Source organism: Giraffa tippelskirchi, chromosome 4 (assembly GCF_054371585.1).
Source record: "Giraffa tippelskirchi isolate mGirTip1 chromosome 4, T2T-mGirTip1v1.2.pri, whole genome shotgun sequence".
In the NCBI taxonomy this organism is placed as follows: Eukaryota; Metazoa; Chordata; class Mammalia; order Artiodactyla; family Giraffidae; genus Giraffa; species Giraffa tippelskirchi.
Genome location: NC_137278.1, coordinates 124774403 through 124799005, shown reverse-complemented (window position 1 = coordinate 124799005; position 24603 = coordinate 124774403). Strand labels below are relative to the sequence as shown.

General features: G+C 42.7%; 1 long non-coding RNA gene across 1 annotated transcript in view; it reads left to right on the top strand.

Annotated features, from left to right (window-relative positions):
- LOC145546144 (uncharacterized) overlaps positions 1-3995 on the top strand; it is a 216245-nt gene extending 212250 nt beyond the window's left edge. The window contains exon 7 of the long non-coding RNA XR_014082557.1: positions 3110-3995. This is a non-coding gene — a long non-coding RNA (uncharacterized LOC145546144). The remainder of the gene's footprint in view (positions 1-3109) is intronic.
- Positions 3996-24603: the final 20608 nt, after the last annotated feature.

The window sequence follows — 24603 nt, the reverse complement described above, 5'->3', positions numbered from 1 at the left end:
GGATATGGTCATGAGTCTACAAGCGTTACTTGAATAACCTGAGTTTGGAAAACACAGATCAAATCCAGTTTCTGGACTGCAGGGAGGTTACATGAGTTCTCCCAGGTCAGAAAGCCAGCAGAGAACACAGACCAGAATCTGGCCACCTGACTGGTCCTCTGGCCCCACATCCTCATTCAATCACTACTTCCTATTTTGCAGATGAGGAAACTACAGCTCTGAATCACACATCCTCTCTTGGTACAACTTACTTGAGAATCTATAATGTAGAAAGAATAGAATTGACTTCATTAAGAATCAGTTAACATAATTATAGTGTACTTAACTAAGCATGGCAGTATTATAAAAATATCATACTTCTTAATTTTTGGTCATCTCCAAACCAGCCCGTGAGATATCCTTAGCTATTTCTACCATCCCCCTTTTCATAGGAGGAAATTAAGGAGCAAAGATCCAAGATTTTCCCTAAGATTGTAACTTAACAAAGCTGGATCTGAACCCAGATTGTTCAGCTCTGGAATTTATTCTTTTAACCACCCCACACAGAGTTCACCATGCAGAGGGGAAGGAAGCAAACTCTCTCCCTGCTGAAACTAACAGAGTCTGCTCAGACAATATATTGATATTACTCACTGTTTCAAATTCCCATTAGACTCGTGTTCATCTCATAAAAGGCTTTGTTTCTTCAAACCATCATTTTTTCATGTGTGGAAACTCCTGAGAGGAAACAGTGATTACCAAAAGCAACCTTTGTACAAGAATAATTTGTTAGATCACCATGATAAGAACTGGAGAAGGAAATGACATCCCACTCCAGTATTCTTGCCTGGAGAATCCCGTGGACAGAGGAGCCTGGTGGGCTGCTGTCCATAGGGTCGCACAGAGTTGGACACGACTGAAGCGACTTAGCATGCATGCATGCATGATACTATAAAGAAATGGCCCCACCCTAAAAGGGGGAGATGGAGAGAGTCAGGGAAGGTGAATGGAGAGAGGAATGGTTTGGAGACACCATGGGGCTGAGAGTGACCCAGGAAATGGGGCTCCCTCAGGGCTCCTCCCTGCACCGCAGGGGGCCACCAGGTGCTATGAAAGCCCTGCCTGGTGCCCAGCGCTTGGCACAGCCACTTGGCACAGAGCAGGTTCTCAAAAGCTCTGTGGAGTGAGTAGAAGCCTGGATGGAAATCAAAGGCAAGCCAGGAGGCAGGCATGGGTACAGTGATTGGAGGTGAGAGGGCATAAAGCCCACATTATATCTGCTCCAGGTGGGCCTGAGGACGAGAGCACTGGATGAATCTGAGTCAGATACAGTGTGCTAACCACTTAACAGTGTCCCGATGCGTCAGGATGCTTTGCTTTGGGGAAATCCATTTATCAGAGCAGCCCCAGTTCAACCTTCAGGCCTAGGCTTCCTAAGATGAAAAGTCCTTGTTCCCCTGTGGGACGGGGTGCTTCAGGGTGAGACCAAGGCCGCCTGGGGACCAGAGCCAGCCTGCTCTGTGAGGCTGCCAGAGTGGGATCAGCCCCCGGCAGCCGCCTCCACACCAGCAGGTGTCGACAGCTAAGCCATTTGACGCACCTTTGGGGCAAGGAACTGCTGAAACCAAGGCCAAGCTCAGAGCCTGAAAATTCCTCAGCAGTCTGCAAGGAGAAGCCCAGGAGTGTGCTCACACATTACATAAGCTGTGGGTTCGTGGTGCCCCGCTGGTGTGCGGAGCCCTGGGCCTCTCAGAATTGCGCAACTGTTACGCAGGGGCACTTGTTAAGTGTTGCAGCATGACTCCACATCTTTATCAAAAATGTGAAACATCCACCCGGCACACACTTGGAAAACACTAAAGCTTTTCTCCACCAGGTGGTTGAGGCTCTTGATCCGGCTGACAGGAGAAGGAGCAGTCCAGAGGGGACATGACTTACTGTAGCTCTTGGCCCAGGAAGCTGAACACGCAGTACCTTGTACCCCGCTAGCCTTGGGCAGTGCAGGCTTCTGATAAATGTACTTTTTTGTGAGTTTGTTTTTCCTGGCAGTCTCATTTTGGGTTATAAATGGCTCATTATTTCCATCCCATAGATCCATTCTTGCCTCTGTTGTGTTCTTGCTTCCGAAGTAACTGAAAGGTTGGTAAAATCATCACTGAGGAACCCTGCCTGTTCCGACCTTGAGCAGAGGCTGAATTGCCACATTGCTCGTGCCCTCTACAGTTGCTCCCTTGTGGGAGCGGTTGGCTGGAAAGCCGTCACCCTCCACCCCCATCTCCACCCCCGCCCCCACCCAAAAGCAGGGGCTATCATTCTATTTACACTAAAGCACTTGGTGCCCTCCAATGCCAGGAAGCAGCGTGGACTTTCACTCACTCCAGGCCTGCAACCTTTTCAGGGGACTATTGGGCAATCGTCAGAGGTTATGAAGTTGGAACAACGTTCCCCCCAGATAGGTCATTTTCCCTGCAGGGCAGCCTGGAGGCAAATTTCATTAAGTATCAAGTAGCTGACCCAAAGCAGTATAAATAGTGAGAGAGCATATGACAAACCCAGAACTGAGTGTGGTAAAACCCTAGGCTGAATTCGCATAATGTGTTTACTGTCATCAGCATCTGCATGGAGATGTTTGCCCAGCAACCATTCAGGAAAGGTGTTGAACCATATGATGATATTAGGGTTCCACCTTAGAAAAATAATTTTATCTCTATGTTTGAAAGCTTGCCGACCACACAGTTAGCCCAAGGAAGGGACCTGAAGATAAGCGGGATGTGCTTTCTTATAGGTAAAGACTGACCTTATTAAACATCCCAGGTTAGTCCAGCTAAGAGCCAGAGAAAGGATGGAAACCTGATTTGTAGCAGGTAGGAACTATAGGGAAGATCCCTCGGAGGAGGGCATGGCAACCCACTCCAGTATTCTTATCTGGAGGATCCTATGGACAGAGGAGCCTGGCAGACTGCAGTCCACGAGGTCGCAGAGTCAGACACGACTGAGTGACTAAGTACAGCACAGCACTGTAGGCAGTCATATCAGGCAAAAGGGACACCAAAATGAAAATGTTTCAAGGGAAACAAGGGGAGAATTTTAATTCCCTGTTTTTCCCCACTGTTTCCTATCTTTATTTTAGGAAGCAACACAGTATAAACCATGCTTTAACAAGACGGATCAGACCGCAGATGATTGAGTTATGAGAGGCCACTGAGCTTGCCAGGGCCAGTTTCCTAAACAGGCTGCTTTGTTCGGTTCTGCCCCCACTGGCTGGAGCTGTTGACATTCCAGAAGATAATCTTGTGGTCTTATAATGATGGAAGGAGGCTCTGGGAAGGCACAGGGTAAGACTGATGGACAGTGGAATTTGTTGAATGTTTCTATTCAGAGACAACAAATTTCCAAGGCCTCCCTGGTCTTGCCTGCCAACAGCAGCTTCCTGTTTCCCTCATAAGGAAAGACTTCTGCTTCATCAGATCAAAATTCCAAAACTATTTTGAAGGGTGGCAGCACCATTAGAGTCTAACCCCTTTGAAGAGGACATTAGCCTCCTGAACATATCAATTCGTGTATATTTATTAAAAATCAGTTTCTTAATTTTGTATCTAGAACCAAGGCAAAAAAGCCATAGGCGTTCCGAGTCCAGAGTGTCCACAAGGGGCTGATGTTGTCAAGAAATGCTGCACAGGATTTGTGGGGCATGGATGAGGACCTTTTTCCAGGCTTGCCCTCAGTTTCTTGCAAAGACTCTCAGCTTCTTATTCACTCTCCATTTCTTCCTTAGCAAAACAACTCCTATATGGCAACAACTCCTGGCTGAAGACTATCTTTCCTGGTGTCCCTTACAGTAGGGGGTGGCTAATGAGGTTTAAGAGTTGTTGGGAGGGCAGCATTGTCAGATAAAAATGAATTCCCCAGTTAAATTTGAATTTCAGATAAACAATGAATAATTTTCAATATGAGCTAATATGTGGCTCAGCAGTAAAGAACCTATCTGCAATGCAGGAGACTCAGGTTTGATCCCTGAGTCAGGAAGATCCCCTGGAGAAGGAAATGGCAACCCACTCCAGTACTTGCCTGGGAAATCCCAAGGACAGAGGAGCCTGGAGGGCCACAGTCCATGGGGTCGCAAGAGTCAGACCTGACTTAGCAACTAAACCACCACCACCATATAATATATTATTATTTTCATTTACCAAATTGGCAACTCTACAGGTGAGGCTTCTGAGAAGCAAGCTAGAATACTTCTTTGGCCCTTTTCCCCCTTTATCCTCTTTCCTGGGTTATGGATGGGAAAGCTGAGACTTCAGCAACCATGTTGGATCATAAGGTTGAGAGAAAGAGGGAAGACTTGGGGTCCCTAATAACTGAACACCTTCCAACTTTTTAAGTGAGAATAAACTACTGACTTGCTTTAGCCACTAATAGTACTTCTGTTATTTGCATCCAATTGCTATTCCTAACTGATACAGTCATAATAACAAGTGCACTGTTAACTTTGCCGTTAAGTCTGTTTACTCCATGTCATCTGCCTCTTATATAACACAAGCTATTTCACTTTCACTTAATTTTTTTAAGACCTGAAGAGGGATGGATGGTGCTCTTTCTACCCTTTGAAATGACAGCACATCAGCATGCATTTCTACATGGCATTATTGCCTTTTTTGCAAATGACATTTATATTTTGAGCACTTCCTTCAGGTGATTAATAATAATAATATTACTAAAGGAGAGCAGTTCTTATCTCTGCACAAAGATTTGGTCTGAAGACTCAAGTCCCATCAAAGTATACTTTGAAACCCCAGAATTATTATTTCAAATTGGTAAAATCACATTTGAGTTTTGATCTTTTGCTTTGAGAAAAAAAATTTATATAGTGTAGGTCTTCATTAGCTCTTATATTGACAAGCATTCTTCTCTGTGGTGAAGATTAGCTGAGCACAGTCATGTGCACAGGTAAAGCTGATTTGCAAAGCTCCATCGATAATTCAGGAATGATATAAACCCTAACTCCTCCAGGCTTATTAGCAAGTTGACTTCTTTGAATGTTCCCTGAGACTCATGTGGGGAAATTCAGGGGGTCATAGGATTGGCCTCGTTATGTATGAGGTCAAGCTAAATAGCTTAGCTCCGTTGCATATGCAGAGGAAAAGAGGTTCCTGGGCTGCGAACTGTATAAATACGTGCCCTTCCTTTTGCAGTGGAATCTTTCGAAGGTTAAGTCATAGTAAATAATCAACTAAGATTTCTCAGATTGGCTGCATTTACCTTTCTCTGAAAAAAAAATTTTCCCCATGAAGACAAAGCAGCTTTGGCATGAGAGCAGTATTTCCTCTTAGGCCTCCCTGCTTCAGACTTTCAGAAAACAAGATCAGGCCTGGCCTAACTGGCAGAGGCTGCCTGGGGAAGACAGCTAGACTTGCTATGTGGGTGAGGGGAGGTAAATTAGAATTTAACTGAAGGGAAGGGAAATTCCCATTTCATGTTGTAAGAGTCTGCACAAGCCTTTCAGAGTTGAGCAGAGTATTGCCCTTCACCTATCATTGGGGGTAAATGATCAACTCCTGAAATCTGAGTTATACGTATATGTATTGTAATATATACATCATAACAAGTAATACACAAATGGAATAAGACTGACCTAGAAGGTCTGACTTTGGTATTTGGTGACAGGTCATGATACCATGATTGTTAGCTTGGGAAAATTGACAGATGAGCATATTTGTACACGTCCATATTACAGATGCAAATAAAAGTTGACTGATGTGTGAGTTGTGGGTGGGTGGGGGGAAACATATCTGCTGAGTAGTATCATCTATGCAATGTTAAGGGGGAAAAATTGTAATTGTTTTTGTTTGGTTCAGAGTGCATTAATTTCTATTTTGACCACAGCCTACTGATTATATTTATATTGAATACCCATCCAGTAAGCATTCACTGAGGGCCTACCATGTGCCAGGCTAAGTACTAGGTGTTGTGAATGCACCCAGTAGTATAGGGCTGATAGCTGAAAGCATAATAATGCCTTTCAACTTCACAAGTAGGTTAGAATTTTACAAGACCCCTCTATTCTCTTCCCTCAACAAGAGCACAGCCTGAGCCAGCCACCTGCCTTGGACTATGATTTCTTAAGACAATGACAATTGCTGTTTAAAACAAAAGTGCACATGGGCTTATTAGTAAGTTTTTTCTTTCTTTTAATAACCTTATTAGAAGCCCTGGAGTAAAAAATTAAAAGACCTTTTTTTGTTAGAAAATAACAACTTTGGTCAAGTTTTTAAATTTATTTGAGACTAGATTTAAATATTTATAAAATGAGATGGTAGAAAGTAGGGCTAGGCTGAGTTAATGATTCAGTTTTAGAATAAGCAATAAGAGAAGGTTACCAGTCACTAACAAACTGTATGATCTCAGGGTGGTTGTTACTCAAACCTCTTAAAGACTCAGTTTCCTTATCTGAGAAATGGGGATAATGTGCTTATTGTTGTTAGAATGAAGTGGATTAACGGGTAACACACCTAGTTCAATGCAAGGCATAGCAGAAATACCCCTGTGAATGTAACTATTTTCATCCTACTAAAAAATTATCTGAGTCTTGGTCTACTGTATGTATATATGTGTATATGTATGTATCTCTCTCGTTGTCTATCTATCATCTCTTTACCATCACTGATATCTTAGTAAGTGGTTAACTGAGGTATGTCAGCATATTAGGGCACAAACATGTAATGGATTCTTTTTTTTCCCCTGCCAATCAGTGTCTAGCCCCTCTTGCTATCCGTCAACAACATCTAGGGCAGATTGTAGAAATTTTCAGTTTTTAAAAGCTAGGTCCGTACGGTTTGAATCTTATTCTAGCTCACAGCTTCTCTCCTCCGTCCACCCTTTCCTAGGCTCGGGCTCCTCCGGTGCGTTGACTGAGAGGAGGGAAAGAGAAGGGAACACACCTCTTAACTGCACACCCACCTCTGTGGTTCTCTCACCACTATGGGTGCTCTATCTCAGGTTGCCCTGCTGGCACATTGATGCCCAAAGCTGGCAGCACACGGTGGATCTGAGGACACCCTGTGCGGTTCCTGACTGCACAGATCAGTGACCCGGAAGCCCTGGCCCTGGATGGACTTCCTGTGCTCTTCAGCTCCTGCTGTGGCTGTTGCCCTCCCAGGCTGTTACACTGTGGCACTATTGCTCTAGCATCTAGCGAGTTGTCTCCATGCTCAAGGGTAATTTCATTGGTATTTGAACTGTGTTCCAAGAATGCAATTTTTGCCCTTCAGATGCTTCAAGCTCCCATGGGTATCTACTTCTGGCTGAGACAGTTAATTGAATAATGACATGAGAGGTTACATTATAGTCTTGATTTAATCCCAGTGATTTACTTGTCTTTCATTAGTTCAGATTCAAAGTCCTTTATTAAAAACAAGGGAGTTAGTATAATAAGCACTTTGTATATATATTTAAAATATATAATTATATATGTTATTTATATAATATATTAAATATATTATTTTATATTAAATCTATAGGATATTTTAGATTATTATATATTACTACATATACTTCTGTCAGAGAAGGAATTCTTTCCTTTAACGTTTTAAATGAAAATGCTCTTAATGACTATGTATAATGTAATATAGTATATATCATATAATACATATTATTTTATTTGTATATTATGACCTATAATATACTTATATAGTGGGCTTTCCAGGTGACTCAGTGGTAAAAAATCCAGCTGCCAGTGCAGGAGCTGCAGAAGATGAGGTTTCAATCGATCCCTGGGTTGGGAAGCTCCCCTGGAGAAGGAAATGGCAACCCACTCCATTATGCTTGCTGGAGAATGCCGTGGGCAGAGGAGCCTGGTGGGCTGCTGTCCATGGGGTGGCAAAGAGTTGGACATGACTGAGCACACACAAATGAAAATACTATATATTATTATATATGTTATATATTAATTATATAAATATATTCTATATATTGGAGAAGGCAATGGCACCCCACTCCAGTACTCTTGCCTGGAAACTCTCATGGACAGAGGAGCCTGGTAGGCTGCAGTCCATGGGGTCACTAAGAGTTGGACACGACTGAGCAACTTCACTTTCACTTTTCACTTTCATGCATTGGAGAAGGAAATGGCAACCCACTCCAGTATTCTTGCCTGGAGAATCCCAGGGACGGCAGAGCCTGGTGGGCTGCCGTCTATGGGGTCGCACAGAGTCGGACACGACTGAAGCGACTTAGCAGCAGCAGCAGCATTCTATATATAATAAATATATAGTTAATAAAAGTGTATGTTGATGTATCAATAAGGGTGTTTTCATTTAAAATTGTTAAAGGAGAGAGTTCCTGCTCTGACAGAAGTAAGAACCTAGCTGTTAATCTCATTTTATCTCTATTTTAAATGTATGTTCTCAAACAATGATATATTTCTCCCTTTTAGAGAGTATTTAATACAGGCATAAATTTTCTGGTGTTTTTTAAAATTATAATTTTTATAAAGTAATAAATTTAAAGATTTAGTTTAGTGGAATTTTGCATTTGTATCTATCTATTTGATGTTGAGTATGTACATTTGAAGTACACAAAACTATACTTTTATTATGTCTATTTTCATTTCTACCCCACAACCTTCTAATAAAACAACAACAAAAACAAACAAACAAACAAACAAAAACCCAAGGCCAGAAAGAGCAAAGGGTGAGAATAAAGAGGAGAAAAGAATGAACACAGGATTGAGTGGTACCCTGTGGCAAGGCCGCTGTTAGTCCCTTACACAGACTCTTCAGGTCAGTGCTTAGACAAATGTGATGGGGTTAGTCATGTTATCCCCATTATAAAACAAGGACATTGGGGTTCAGAGTGGCTAAGTAATTTGTCTATGGCCATACTATTAGACAGAATTTGAAACTAGGCTTCTTTGGTCCCAAAGCTTTATTCTTCCTCTTAAATAACTATCAAGGAGCCATCATATTCTCTCAACTTGAGTTTCCCAGAAAGCAGTTCAGTTCAGTTCAGTCACTCAGTCGTGTCCGACTCTTTGCGACCCCATGAATTGCAGCACGCCAGGCCTCCCTGTCCATCACCAACTCCCGGAGTCCACCCAAACCCATGTCCATCGAGTCAGTGATGCCATCCAACCATCTCATCCTCTGTCGTCCCCTTCTCCTCTTGCCCCCAATCCTTCCCAGCACCAGGGTCTTTTCCAATGAGTCAACCCTTCGCATGAGGTGGCCAAAGTATTGGAGTTTCAGCTTCAACATCAGACCCTCCAATGAACACCCAGGATTGATCTCCCTTAGGATGGATTGATTGGATCCAGACCCTGAGATATTTTATTTAAAATAAAAGAAGAGGAGTGGGAAAAAAGGAAGGGGCAGGGAAAGTGGGAAACCCAATACAAGGATGAGTTATTGGTTTGACCACTACTGCAGACAATCTCTCTTCTATCTCACTGGAACATTCTGAGGAGCCTTATGAATTGTGTCCCAAAAACGCCTGCCTGGTAGACAAAAAAGGGAACTATGTATTCATTAGCTTCTGTCATCTATTGGTCAAGGGATGGCCCAAGGCATTACTGACTCTCTTACTTCTGGGTTGCAATGTGGTAGTGCCATTATTCCCCTAGGTATATTGTGTCTGGCATAAGAGAAAACCTGGAACGGGACGTGAGAGGTATGTGATGAGGGCACAGGTGAGACACTATCAGATTTACACCCAGGGGAAGCTACACGAAGACTCCATGGAACTTGATGCCTCAGCAGTGGGCTACAGCAGGAGTCAGGTAAGAGGATGTGAAATAGTGTGTGACAGGTATCCAATATACACACACCAAGAATGCTTTGGTAGTGTAGACCAGATTGGGAAACCATTGCCAGGAACATACCTCTTCTTGTAGCAGAGATTTCAGCCTAAACCTAGGCCTTTTCTTTTGCTGGAGTTCATGTCCAGGCATGTTTGGCAAACTAATGGAACAGACCTGAGAGAATCTATTTATATGTATCAATATGGAAGAGCCTAGAAAGAGATATTAAGAGATGGAGGGAATCAGATGGTCCTGTTCCATGACAAGGTCTTAATTCCATGGAAAAAGGGGCTCAGGCAGAAAGGGCAAGATCTGTTTCAAAACCTTGATACCCAGCTACACCAGCTCTGTAAAGGCCCTGGTGACAGTGTGAAAAAGTTAGGGAAGCTGAGCATTCTTCCCACTTCTGCTTCTGGTTCTACAGTAGGAAGATCAAATGTTTATAATGCAATAAACCCAGTTTGAGTGCTTCCAAAAATGCTGTTCCATGTGGCCCTGTATATTTAGAGACCAAGGAAGTTTCTTGAGATGTTAGTAGCTGTCATTACTGGGGAGTGGTCAGTGAGGGATGGAACTCAGAGTCTAAACCAGTCTCCAGAGATAGCACAGGAGTGGTCCAACCAGTAGGCAATAGGAAGACTTGGCAAGTGAGCTGAGTTCAGTATTCAGTTGCAGATAGATAGCTTTAGTACAGGTGGCTATTTAAGAAAGAGAGGAGATCCAGTCATGGAAACTTGGTAAGGAGGTTACACCAGGGTTATTCCAGGCCCAGAGGAAGTAGCATTCAGGGTAGGAATCCAAGATGCAGCTCAGGAAAACATGAGGAGAGTCAAAAATCCTAAAGGGACTATAGCCAGTCACTGGAAATAATGAGCCTTGAAACTAACTCACAGCTTCCTTTAGTTCATCTGCCTACTGCTGCTGCTGCTAAGTCGCTTCAGTCGTGTCCGACTCTGTGCGACCCCATAGACGGCAGCCCACCAGGCTCCGCCGTCCCTGGGATTCTCCAGGCAAGAATACTGGAGTGGGTTGCCATTTCCTTCTCCAGTGCATGAAAGGGAAAAGTGAAAGTGAAGTCGCTCAGTCGTGTCCAACTCTTAGCGACCCCATGGACTGTAGCCTACCAGGCTCCTCTGTCCATGGGATTTTCCAGGTAAGAGTGCTGGAGTGGGGTGCCATCGCCTTCTCTCGGGCTCATCTGCCTAGGGTAGGTCCAAATGCCCAGAGGGAGGTAAAGAGGCTGTTTACTTGCTGAACAGGCAAGCCAGCAGCAGGGACAGTGAGTCAAGCTGCTCTTCACAGTTGAATTATCAGTAAACTCTGTGTGTCTGAATCCACCAGGATTCATGAAGCAGGGCCCAATTGGTGAAAGCCTATCTGCAACAGGCCTTATAGGAGAAGACTTGTAGTCTGTGTCTGTGAAGAATCCCTTCTCTTCTTCTTCTTCTAGTAGAACTACTTTCTTTTTTTCCCTTTTTCTTTATCCTTCCAGTTTTATTGAGATATAGTTGGCATATAGCATTGTATAAGGTTGGGCTTCCCTGGTAGCTCAGCAGTAAAGAATCCACTTGCCAGTGCAGGAGAGATGGATTCATTCCCTTGGTTGGGAGGATCCCCTGCAGAAGGAAAGGGCAACCCACTCCAGTAGGCTTGTCTGGGAAATCCCACAGACAGAGGAGCCTGGTGCACCACAGTGCATGGGGTCACAAAAGAGTCAGATGTGACTTAATGACTAAACAACAACTGTATAAGGTTAAGATGTATAACATAATGGTTTCACTTGTACATAAGGAAATGATTATCACAATGAGGTAAGCTTGGGATTAAGGTTAGGTTTAGGGTTAGGATATCTCACTGTGGTTTTGATTTGCATTTCCCTGATGACTAGTGACATTGAGCTTCAAGTGTCTGATGGCCATCTGCATGTCATCTTTGGAAAAATGTCTATTCAGATCCTCTGCCCATTTTTCAATTAGGTTGTTGGTTTTTCTGATGTTGAGTTGTAAGACCTCTTTGTATATTTTGCATATTAGCCACTTATCAGATATATTTGCAAATATTTTCTCTCATTCAGTAGGTGGCCTTTCCATTTTGCTGATAATTTCTTTTGCTATGCAAAAGCTTTTTAGTTTGATGTAATCCCATTTATTTTTGCTTTTGTTTCCCTTGCCTGAGGAGACATATCCAAAAATAAAAAATCATGAAGTCTGATATCAAAGAGAGTATTGCCTATATTTGCTTGCAGATGTTTTATGATTTCAGGTCTTACATTTGGGTCTTTAATTGATTTTGAATTTATTTGCATGCATGGTAGGAGAGAGTAGTCCAGACTGACTCTTTTGCATGTAGCTGACATGTGACCTAAGCTCAATCAGAGTGCTTTGTTCCCCTGGTTTGGGGAAATGCAGGAAACCTCAAAAGACCAATCAGATTCTCCCTTGAGATTTGCCATTTAGGTGCCTAATTAGAGAACAGTGCTCTCCCAGTCTAGGGATCACAAACTGTAAAGATGAAATCAATGGGAGTGTTTCCTGTCACCTTTCCTGGATGCATGAGGAAAACCATCTACAGTTACAATGAGTTCAAAGTCCAGAGAAAATAAGAAATAAAGGGAGATGAGAGTGAGGTAGAGAGAGAGAGAGGGTCCTAAGGACATTACTTAGGCCCTGAATCCAGCCATGCCTGAAGCAAAAGACATCCCTGCTCTTTCATGAACCAATAAGTCGTCTTTTCCTTAAGCCAGTTTCCAGACTATTTCAACTGAGGTTCTGTCATTTGCCATGTAAGGGAATAGGCTAGTTTATTTGTTTATTTAGTGCTTCATAGTGATACATATCTATTGCCTCCATTTGTAGATAACCTGAAATTTAGAGTTGGGACAGAAAATACTTGCTCAAGTTTGGCCTTTATGCTCTTCACAAGGACACATTGACCACTTGGGTAAACACAGAGCTAATGCTTCCGATCCGGCAAAATCTCAGTGATATCGTATCTGTGTCATTGCCCAGCCCTGCTTTTGACATATGCTTGTTCTTTGGAGTTCACTGCTCCCTTTTTCCCCTTGGCCTTCTCAAACTATGGGTGAGATCCTCAGCTCTTTCTACTTTGAATCTTCCTTGTTGTCCATGAGTTTAAACCTACAATTCAAATCCTGACCTTTCTCCTGAAACCAGATCCCTGTATTTAATTTCCATTTGTGGGTTCAGTGATCAGTTTACACTCAGCAAGTCTGAGACAGAATTCCTGGTAGTGTGGATGGCGTCACCATTGCACCCATCATCAACCCCTGACAACTCCAAAGTTATCCCTGTGGTCCTTTCTCTCATCCTCATGTGCACTAAGTCAAGGAGACATCCTTCATGATGCCTGCATGTGCCAGGAGCTGTGTGAGGTGCTGGAGGGAGACGAACAATCAGACATGGTCCCTGACCTGAAGAGTTTGCATTCTAACAGAGAGCAATCCAAGGCAGAAAGTGCTGAGTGCTACAAGAGCGACAGCCAAGAAAGGACGAAGGCAGCCTGATAGAGGGCAGCATTCACGTCTCCTGCTGGGGAAGAATTTCACAGACCGTGAAGGGACAAGGACATCATGAGAGAAGGGAGCCAGGAGAGCAATTGATTGAAGTGATGTTGGAATGACGACTCTGTTTGCTGGTTAGTGGCGATGGCTGGGGGAAGCATTGGGGAAACATGGTTGAGGTCAACAGTGTGGGTGGGGCACAGAAAAGCCAATCACAGTCCCCTTGTTTCTTGTCTTCCCATATCATGGAGCTAGAAAACTGAAATATCAGCTTCCCTTGCAATTATGCATGAGCAACTAGGGCCAAAGAGAGTAAAGAAGAGTGTAAGTTGATGAAAGTCGTGGGAAAGCATTTAAAAAGTAGACAGCCTGTGCTGGCATGCTCACCGTGGGCTTCCTCTCCCCACTTCTTCCTAGTTCAGAGCACATGTCATTACTTGTGGAAACAGCAGCCATCCTGGCACCATGAGACCCTCCAAGAATGAGGATAGGTTTGTGTGATGGCAGAGGAGAAAGCCAGAAATCTCCTGCTTCCTCAGTGACATCATCTGGCTACTGTTTCCCCCACTTCCCCACATGCCTTGTGCATGAAAAAAAAAAAATTCCTATTTGAGTAAAGTCACTGTTAGTCAGATTTTCTTTAGCTCACAGCTGAATAAAATGCCAACATATAAGCCATATGTTAGAAATACTGCATGCCATTCTAGAGAAATAGAAGTTTATTCTATAAGGAAGAAAGAGGCAGAAAGCACTTTGCATAGAATTTAGGGAGGTGCCATTATCAGAAAGCCCTCTCCTTTTGCTGCTCACTGTCCATAGCTTTTCCATAGCTCAGTTCAGTCTCCCCCTGTTCATGAAAGCTTCTGTCCCTTGTCTTAGCCAAGGTTATCCTCACTGCCTTCTGGGAAATTATCAAGTGTAGCTTAGTGACATGTATTGTTATTGATTTTGCATGGATATATTATATTAATATTATATATGTAATATATATACATATACATATATATATAAAATGTATGCTCAGTAGGACTGTAAGTGCCTTGCAGGTAGTGGCCATGTTTTATCCTTTCACTCTTGAAGTGCCCAGGCTGGAGAAAAATCACACATTGTTTTGGTGCTTGAGCACAGGGGTCTCGAGTTTGAACCCTGACTCCATTGCGTAGATCTTAGGCAAAATTTTTAACCTCTTTAGGCCTAAATTTCCTTATCAGGGGAACAAAGGTTGATAGTAGAGCTTGACTCACACAGTTGTGAGGTTCAAATGAAGTATCTCCATGAATTCTTAGCATCGTTTTAGTCATTGTTAAATACGTAGTCTGATTGCTTTAATAACCTCCCTGAGTCCAGTGTACATTCCAATGTGACTTTGCTGCTTTTCCCATCGTGGGGTGGACTCTACTTCCCTGACCTTGAATCTGGACATTCTTTGGCCAATAGAATGTGGCAGAAGTGAGGCTGTGCTAGTTCTCAGCCTAGGTCTCTAGAGGCCTGGCACATCTCCATGCTTCTCTCAGTGCCTCTGAATTTACCATAAGAACAAGTCCAAGGGGGTGGCTGGAGTTGCCACTTCATGAAGCAGAGGTGAGTCTTCCCAGAGAAGGCACTCAGATCAGCCAATCTGCTGGCTAGCTACATACACAAGAGAGAGTCCAGCCAAGATCAGAAAATCCACTCTGGAAACCCACACATTTATAAGCAGTTCAGTTCAGTTCAGTCGCTCAGTCATGTCCGACTCTTTGCGACCCCATGAATCGCAGCACGCCAGGCCTCCCTGTCCATCACCAACTCCTGGAGTCCACCCAAACCCATGTCCATCGAGTCGGTGATGCCATCCAACCATCTCATCCTCTGTCGTCCCCTTCTCTTCCTGCCCCCAATCCTTCCCAGCATTAGGGTCTTTTCCAATGAGTCAACTCTTCGCATGAGGTGGCCAAAGTATTGGAGTTTCAGCTTCAACATCAGTCCTTCCATTGAACACCCAGGACTGATCTCCTTTAGGATGGGCTGGTTGGATCTCCTTGCAGTCCAAAGGACTCTCAAGAGTCTTCTCCAACACCACAGTTCAAAAGCATCAATTCTGTGGCGCTCAGCTTTCTTCACCGTCCAACTCTCACATCCATACATGACCACTGGAAAAACCATAGCCTTGACTAGACAGACCTTTGTTGGCAAAGTAATGTCTCTGCTAATGAATGCTAGTTCTTGAAACTCAGTAAGTAAGGGGGAGATTTTTTTATACAGCAATAGCCAACTGATTTAAGTTATCAAAGAGAGAGGCAGGACTTTGCTGTTTCATTCACTGCTGTATCCCCAATACCTAGGACAGTGTATCACATGATCAGGTGCCCAATATATGTGTTGCATAGATTCTTGACTGTAATTATGATTACTATTATCTTAAAGGGTCATGCTGCTGCTGCTAAGTCGCTTCAGTCGTGTCCGACTCTGTGCGACCCCATAGACGGCAGCCCACCAGGCTCCGCCGTCCCTGGGATTCTCCAGGCAAGAATACTGGAGTGGGTTGCCATTTCCTTCTCCAGTGCATGAAAGGGAAAAGTGAAAGTGAAGTCGCTCAGTCGTGTCCGACTCTTAGCAACCCCATGTACTGTAGCCTACCAGGCTCCTCCATCCATGGGATTCTCCAGGCAAGGGTACTGGAGTGGGGTGCCATTGCCTTCTCTGTTAAAGGGTCATAGTGACAAGGAAATGAGATGATGTGGGAAGAGCATTTAGTATTGCTCCTGGCACACAGTGACTTTTCAATAAATATTAGCTATTAATCAATGACTGACCAATTGATTAACACATTTTGTATTAACATAAGACCAGCTGATGAGTAATGCTGTCCTGAGCTCAGTGAATGAAGCAATCCTCTCTGTCCATCGGAAAACCTAATATTAACCACAGTTAGGTCTTTAGTTTATAATTTTAAATAGATGGGCTTCCCTGATAGCTCAGTTGGTAAAGAAACCACCGGCAATGCAGGAGAGCTCAGTTCAATTCCTGGGTAGGGAAGATCCACTGGAGAAGGGATAGGCTACCCACTCTAGTATTCTTGGGCTTCCCTTGTGGCTAAGCTGTTAAAGAATCCGCCTACAATGCGGGAGACCTGGGTTCAATCCCTGGGTTGGGAAGATCCCCTAGAGAAGGGAAAGGCTACCCACTCCAGTATTCTGGCCTAAAGAATTCCATGGACTCTATAGTGTATGGGGTTGCAAAGAGTTAGACACGACTGAGTGACTTTCACTTTCTTTAAATAGATAGATGATAAATAGGTAGGTAGATGGATAGATAAGTAATAAATTAACTGCCCAGGCCACTATGTGTTGAGTCCCAAATGGCTCTCAGTATGCTGCTTCTTCCCCCCTAGATGCTGGGGAGCCCTCTCATCTGGGGCCCTGCTGGTCACCATGGGGGTCAGTGGTGTTTGTGTGGAGAGTCGGGGGAGTCACGGCATGAAGCCTGGGGTAATTCCTCTGTAACTGCACTAAGGGGCTGATCCTGCTTGCTAGCTCTGCTCTTTCTTTCATTTTGTATTTACACTAAAATGACTTTCTTTCATTTTATTTTGTATTTACACTAAAATGACTTTCTTTCATTTTGTATTTTGTAAAATGACTTTCTTTCATTTCATTTTGTATTTACACTAAAATGACTTTCTTTCATTTTGTATTTACACTAAGCAAGGCTAGGAATATTGTAATTGTCTGTGATGTTTTGAAAACACTTGTCACAAACCGAAGCCAAATGCTGATTAATGTCAAGTGTTTTGAAGAACCAAGCTTTTGGCTCATTAACTGGACTTGAATGGCATTACCCATCAGCTTCAAGTTCTGATAATTGCTCATCACAGATTGGTGCTAATTTAGTAATAATGGTGCTGACAGATTTGTGTGTTTTCCCCACACTAAACATTATGTATACGTATAAAGGCTAGTGCGAATGCCAGACAGAGCCAGAGTGAGAAGGCCTGATCCAGGTCTGCCACAATGTCAACGTGAGCAAGTCAGCTGAGCTCGTCTATCTCCATTTCCTTACATAAAACAAAGGGCTTAGAGGAGATGATCTTCAGTATCCTTCTTACCAAGATCCAGTGGGGTCACTATTATGTTCTTTGGTCTTGAATCCCATAATAAGCATTGATTCATTTTAGGAAAGGCACAAACAGGGGGCTAAACTGATATCCATGGAATATGGGCAAGGATGGCAGCTTACTTCCTTTCTCCTCTGCACCTTTTCTATATTAAGAGGGAAAGAAATGTTCCCTGTGGGGCTTGCAGGATAAGCCCTTAATCAAATGTTACATACCATCTGTTTGAGACAGTATTTGGTAAGTCAACTTAAGTAGCTATAATCACTGTGGAATCTGAAACTGCTTCCTGTTATCCTGTCTATTTTCTGAAGAAGAGGAAGGTAGTTGAGTTTCTTAAACCAGCACAAAATAGTAATATTCCAAGGGAGAAAGACACTTATTTTGAGGCTCATACTTTGGAACTGTTTATTGAGTTTGCCTTTCTTTTTCTCCCTATTCTCCCATTTATTTACACTGCTTCCTCCTCTCGCCCTTTTATATCAAAATTATCAGCCCCCTCAATGTGGCTTACTGACTTCCTCTCTGTTCCCATTCCTTGGCATAATCCTTGGGGATTTCAACATACTTGTGGTTATTCTTACCCTGGCATTAGAAGAGGACCAGGCCCAGAGATGTTAATGATTGGTCAAGATGGCATTTCTGGTTCATGCCAGAGGATGATAGATTATCATGGGGCTTAATTCAAGAAGTATATATTGAGTGCTTCACAGGGTGTGGGCTCATGAGATGCTCCCCAGCAGGTGTTGGAATATAGAGCTTAGGCTGCCTATCCTGCTCTTAGGAACTCTCTGCTCTGGTAATTTGTTTCTCTAGTTTGAAGACTAGGAAAGTAGCTTCAAAAGCTGCCTTAGTTTTCCTTCCAACAACAGATACATTTTCTTAAAGGCCCTCTTTCTCTTCTACTGGCTGAATAACATATAAAATACCACCCTTTTCTATCTGAAAGGCTGGGGTCATCTTCTGGAGTCATCGGCTCTTTCCTGCCAGCTGGGGAGGTGGTGACAGCCAAGTAGATGGTGGAGATCATCTTGAGTTCACCATTGGTCCAAGTCCTTGGGGTTGGTTTACCCAGCAATGGGCATCACCATAAGTCCTATGCCTCCCAGGATATTAAGTGTCATATAAACACTGCTCTACCAGGGCTGCCTTTTGAGTGTCTGTTGTCATCTGTCAGAAGGCAAGGCCATGGGCTGTTTGCTTGATGTAGAGACATGACGACACCTCTTCCTGGAGCTTTTCAAGTGCTTAAGTTCTCATCTTGGACAGCAGTGGTGCTGCAGTATCTGGAACTACTAAAGGACACTGATGAGAGAATGTGGGTTGTTGGGGACATGACCTTATAAGACTTACCTTGTACATTTGGGCATAACAGGGATGAGTAAAGACTGGGGGTGTGGAGGTACAGATTGCCTTTCCATGGTCAGAGAGAGGTCCTGGGGCTGAGAGAACTTGATGATCTGGTGTTCTGTACTATGTACTTTTCTTAAAAGCTGTGTGTACGGGGAGAGCTACCCTCTGTGTTAGTGCCGGCCCCAAGGGCTGTGTCAACTTTACTCTTAAAACCAACTTAAAATGGTGGATACTAGGTAGACTTTGGGCTTCTCTGGTGGCTCAGAGGGTAAAGAATCTGCTTACAATGCAGGAGACCCAGGTTTGATCCCTGACTTGGGAAGATTCCCTGGAGAAGGAAATGACAACCCACTCAAGTATTCTTGCCTGGAGAATTCCATGAACACAGGAGCCTGGCAGGCTACAGTCCATGGGATCACAAAGAGTTGGACACAACTGAGCAACTAAGCAGCAGCAGCAGGCAGACATTGTTACCCATGCTCCAAAGATGAGAACACTGAAGTAGAGTCTGGCCCAAGGTCACCCTGCAAGGTCTTCTTGGAGGCAGAAATAGAATCTGAGTCCTGACTCCTGACCCAGCTCTAAATGTTATCCCAACATGCCATGGCCAAAGGTGACAGGATGAGGCATTTAAATGTGAACGCCAACTTCTGGGTTCACTTATGTCTTTCTGTTCTTTAACTTGGCCTCTTGCTGCTGGTTCAGGGCAGCTTTAACTTATTGTTGTTTTCCTTAGGCTGGAGAGCGTTACCACACTTCCTGGTTCTGACCTCCAATGGGGGAGTTTGGAACCTAGCGCCAGCATTTAGATCATACTTGATCCAAGTGACAGCTCCAAACTATGAGAGCTGAAAGTTTTGAGTCTTCCTCTTTTAACCCTATCAGATAGAACTGGTCTTTCGTGCATGATTTGCAATAATGAAGGAGATTCAGACAACCATCACCTGTCATAGATCCCTGCTGGGGAGGCACCAAGAGGGTGCTAGGACCCAAATTTGAAGGGCAAAGTATGCTGGATTCAAATCCCAGCTGCATTGTTTCCAGGGTGTGTAATATTGGGCAAATCTCTTTAACCTCTCTGTAGCTCAATACCCTGTTCTGTAAAATGGATATAAAGAATCCCTTAGGATGAGATCATCTTTGCAATGTCCCTGTCACATAAAACGTTTCAGGAACTGTTGGTTTCTTCAGCTCTCCTCACCCTACACATATGTTGAATACAGTAACCATATTTTGAACCTCACATTAAAAGAATAAATATTATGCCTAGAGAAGCTAAATGACTCAAGAGCTAGCAAAAATTAGGTCTTTAGGGTTAGCTATGCCACATGCCAAGTATAGATTTCCTGTTAATGAGCTTTAAATATATTAATGAGAGAATGCTTTTATTCCTTGGATGGAAGCACAATATTTTGTGCCACTGGTATCCATGAAGAAGTACTGACATAGGCAGATCCCCATAAGTTGTGCAATGTGAGTGAACTGAATCTTTTTTCTTCTAATATCACCAAGGGACTTGATCCCAAAGGGGAAAAATATACCAATGTATGCCATACCCTGCCATTGTAATTATTGATGACTTAAACTGAAGCACAGCCTTTTACATAGGAGGTTTATGATCAAGAATTAAGAAATCTAAAAATGTTAAACCACAGGATAGACTTTTACCTTTAAATCTAATCCATTTGAAATGACTTCAATACTTTAAAAAATTGGAGAAGGCAGGAGGCGTTACATTCTGCTGTAATTCTCTCTTTTTCCTCCCTGAGTCAAAAGGCAAGTCTGTCTTACCTACTTTATGGTCCACAATATGCATTTAACTAAACTCCCTCTATTTGTTACACACTTAGATTGGCAGTGGGCAAGTGGGTAGATGCAAAGCTTTGTGGCACAATCTTACCCTCAAAGAGCTTATACTTTGGTCAACCCTTTGGGTAACAGTCCAAATTAACTTGGCCAGAGCAATTGCAGGAAAGCAGGCTATTCTGTTTCTGTGTCCATCTCTTGGTTTCTCTCTCTCCCTCTTTGTAAAATAGGACATTAAGAAGTAAATGGAGAGGTCAGCTAATGTTCACCCTCAAATTGAATCCTAGATTATTGAGAATAAGCAGTTTTTTTCTCCCAAAAGTCAGAAAAATAAATTCAAGTGTCAGTAGTTATTTTAAAGTTGTATATTAGGAAAAATTAACTTAAATTCTAAATAATCATTATATAGAATTCTCAGGTAGAAAACAGTAGATTTTCAATTCTGTATCTACTGGAGAAGCAGGGCTGCCATTCAAGGGTATGACATTCCGAGTTCTCATTTGTATATGGGCAGGTACGGTGAATGCCCCTCTAGTTCGAGGCATGGAAGGTGATGGTGATAGTAGATGTATATCAACAGATCTCTACTAAACAATCATCTGGGCATATATAAGTAACAGGCATTCCTTCCAGCCAGCTCATATTCATAAAAAGTGGAAGAGGATATTTCCAGTGTTCTGTCCATAGGGCATGAACTCCATAGGGCTGCTTTCTTTTATTCAATTGCTTATTCACTCATTTGTTCATTCACTCACTCATTCCATCAAGGTGTCTCAAGTCAGAGAGGAAGGATATACCACAGCCATCCTGCGTGAACTAACAGTTCAGTTAAACAAGAGTTCTTGCCCTGTGCTCCATAGATTTCTGGTGAGTTTAAAGTTGGGCTTTAAAGATCAAGAAATACCTTGAAATTAAGTATAACCGTTGGTCTGAATGTGTGTGTATCAATCTTTCTGAGACAAGAACCATAGGCTTCACCAGAGAATCAAAGGGCTTGAGACCCAAAAAAAAGTCAACAAATAACTGGCCAAGAGGGGGAGAAAACCCAGCCCAGCTCCAACAACCAACAGTAGGTTCTGTAACCCTGGCCAGAAGCCAGGTAGGTGGTTTCCCATGTTCCCTGCTCTAGTTCCCAAGCTACTCTTTCTTTGTATCTTCACTTTGAATTCCTAAAAAGTAAAATTTTATCAGCCCCATAAGTTCCCATAATTTCTATTGGGGCAGAGCCTTCTTGCCAGGATACCTCAAAGGGTTTTTGCCTGCCAATTGACTAACTTTGGTGGGTCAAGCACCAAAATGGCTCTATAATCAGTTATGCCAGGTTGGGTGGGGGAGTGTCACTGGGAACAGATCATGGCACTACTCTAAGCCCTTGTCAGGAGTCCTCCCTAGAGAGCTTATTGATGAGGACAGTCCCTGAGAAGTTAGTTGTACATGTGACAGTCCCTGCTCTCATGTGTGTAGAATCCTAAATCCATCCATTATAAAAGTATGGTTAGATAAGTTGGACCAAGCTATCCATTATCTTGCCAGATCCCTGTTGGGATTAGTTAGTAAGATGACTAGTTGTATTCTATTGTATGGTCATGGACTGCAAGAAAGCTGATTGTCCTGTGCATATTGATTAATAAAGCCTGAAACTTTGGCCTTTTTAGTCTTAGCAGCAACCCAGTTAACATGTAATAGTAACAGTGAAAAGCACAGACATTGGAACAAAGTGTCTTTATTACTGGTTCACCATAAACTCCTACTTGTCCCAAGTTAGGGATCCAAAACCAAATAAGATTTGCAACCTGCCCTTACAAGGATCATTTAAGAATAGAAGTTATATTGTTTGGTATAAATAGCTGAATTGAAATGGCAACGGGCTGTGGGCCAGAGGGCCGGAATTCTGGTGCTGACTCTGATGCTTACTGGTTGCATAAGCTTGGCTCTACTATTTGAATTCTCTGAACTGTAGTTTTTTTACTTTAAAATGGGCATAATAAAATGCACTCTGCTTGGCTCTATGGTTATCAGAGAAACTAAATAAGATAATATATGTAAAAATGCTTTGCTTTACATTGCCAGAGCAAAACAAGGCTTTAAAAAATTATTGCCTTAGTTTTTGGTATTGTTGGCAGAACGAACCATTCATTACTGGCGCCATGCTAGCTCCTATCATTAAACACATTCTTTGTCCTCTCAAGGTCTTTGCAAGTAGGTTGAAAAGACATCTGATCATGTTGGAAACACGTGTATTTTAGTGGTGTGCATTTGGTTTCAAAGGACATCTGATAAATTTAAAAGTTAAAAAGTACAAACTGAATATTAAAAGCACCAGTTAAAAGTTAATGAAGCAGGGCCCATCAAGAAAGAGAAGCTGTTTGCTAAGGGTGAGACAGTGCCTCTGTCTTTTGCAAGAAGTTTCAAACTGTCGAAATTGTGCTAGAAACTTCCAAAGGAATGGATTGGATTCTAGTTGTATTAAATTTCATAGAAGACTCTTTGACCATGGCACCCAAAGTCCAGAACAATTATGGGTTTGAATGGTTTATTTATGCTGAATAAAGTGTGTGAACAAGAGTTCCTTTTCTGATTTTAGTCTGTTACGATGAGGTCTATGAATAGGTCATTCACATAGCAAAGTAGCAGACGCTTTCTTTTGAGGACTTTTGATTTTCCACATATTCTTAGTACTGTCTGGGTCATTGAGGGCTTAAATTGTTTATGTTCTTGAGTATTACTGAACTTTCTGTCTCCAGTATCCCCAGTGGGAGACTGAGATTTTTGGGGGCAGGAACTGTGTTGTATTACTAAAAATACTTAAAGTGCTATACTGGATATCACATTAAGAGAGCACAAGTCTTGTCAAGGCAAAATTTTGAACAGGAGATAGTTACCTGTTTTTGTCCTTTCTGAGTTTCAGAGTCTTATTGATAATAAATAATTATATATGATTTGCTGCATCAGGTATCTGTATGTAATAGCACCTGAAGTGATTTCTTAACTGGGTTTAATACAGTCAACAAAAGGAAATGACTACATCTACTCATTGAAGTAAAGATTGTACACAGTTTACTAACCATATTTAGAAACAAGGAACTAACAAATATCCATAGAGTGGTAGTATTCACCACGAGTTACCTTTTACTAAGGCCTGCCAGTCATGATCAACCAGCACTGGGGTTAAAGAACTTAGGCTCTGGGGTCAGGCAGACTTGAGTTTGAATTTCAGCTCCATCACTAATTAGTTGTGACCTTGGTCAACTTACTTAATTCATTTAAACCTCTGTGTTGCCATCAGGAAAATGGGGACAATGATATTGCATTCTCATTAGGGGCTGTTGGGAAGATTAAATGAGGCAATTGTACCAAAGCACTTAGCAGTGTGCTTGGCACAGAAGACGTGATTAATGCCTAGTAGCTATTACTATTAGTCAAGAAATTAGTCTTTGAGCTGCTCCAAGTTTTAGTCCATTTAATGTGCCCCTAGTTGTCCTTATCTCAATGGCTCTGTTCTTGGGCTTCCATTCTTGCTTCTTCCTTTGTTGATCATTACATATTATTCTTGTCTTTGTGTTTGAACCCTGGGAACAGCTGCACAATGCAAGTTCTTTCCCTGCCCTGAGTTAAGGTTGGACATGTTTCATCTCCTGACTGCCTGCCAGGTCAGCAGTGAGTCTGTATGCCACTGTGATTGGAGGAGGATTTAAACCTCTATAGGCCAAAAAGGGTCACTTTCCTCTGGGAATGTGAATGAAAACAGACTCCCCTTCAACTCAGGGGTCTCACTGTATAGCTCCATTAAATAGCCCAGCAGCAGGGACTCTGCACAGGACAGTTTAATCATTTCATGCCCAAAGCCATATGGCAGAAAGCAACTTAACATTGGGTACTGAGACTGCTCCATTAAATAAATGCCTTTTAATTTAATAATTATTAGTGTTACATAGATGCTGACTTCAAGTATGGCCTTGAGGGAGATGTGAAAACTGGAATGTTCTTTAAAACTCTACTCTGGTGATAGGCTTCTGTCTGATTGACATCTCTTGACTAGCCCAGAGTGAGAGTGCTTTTTGG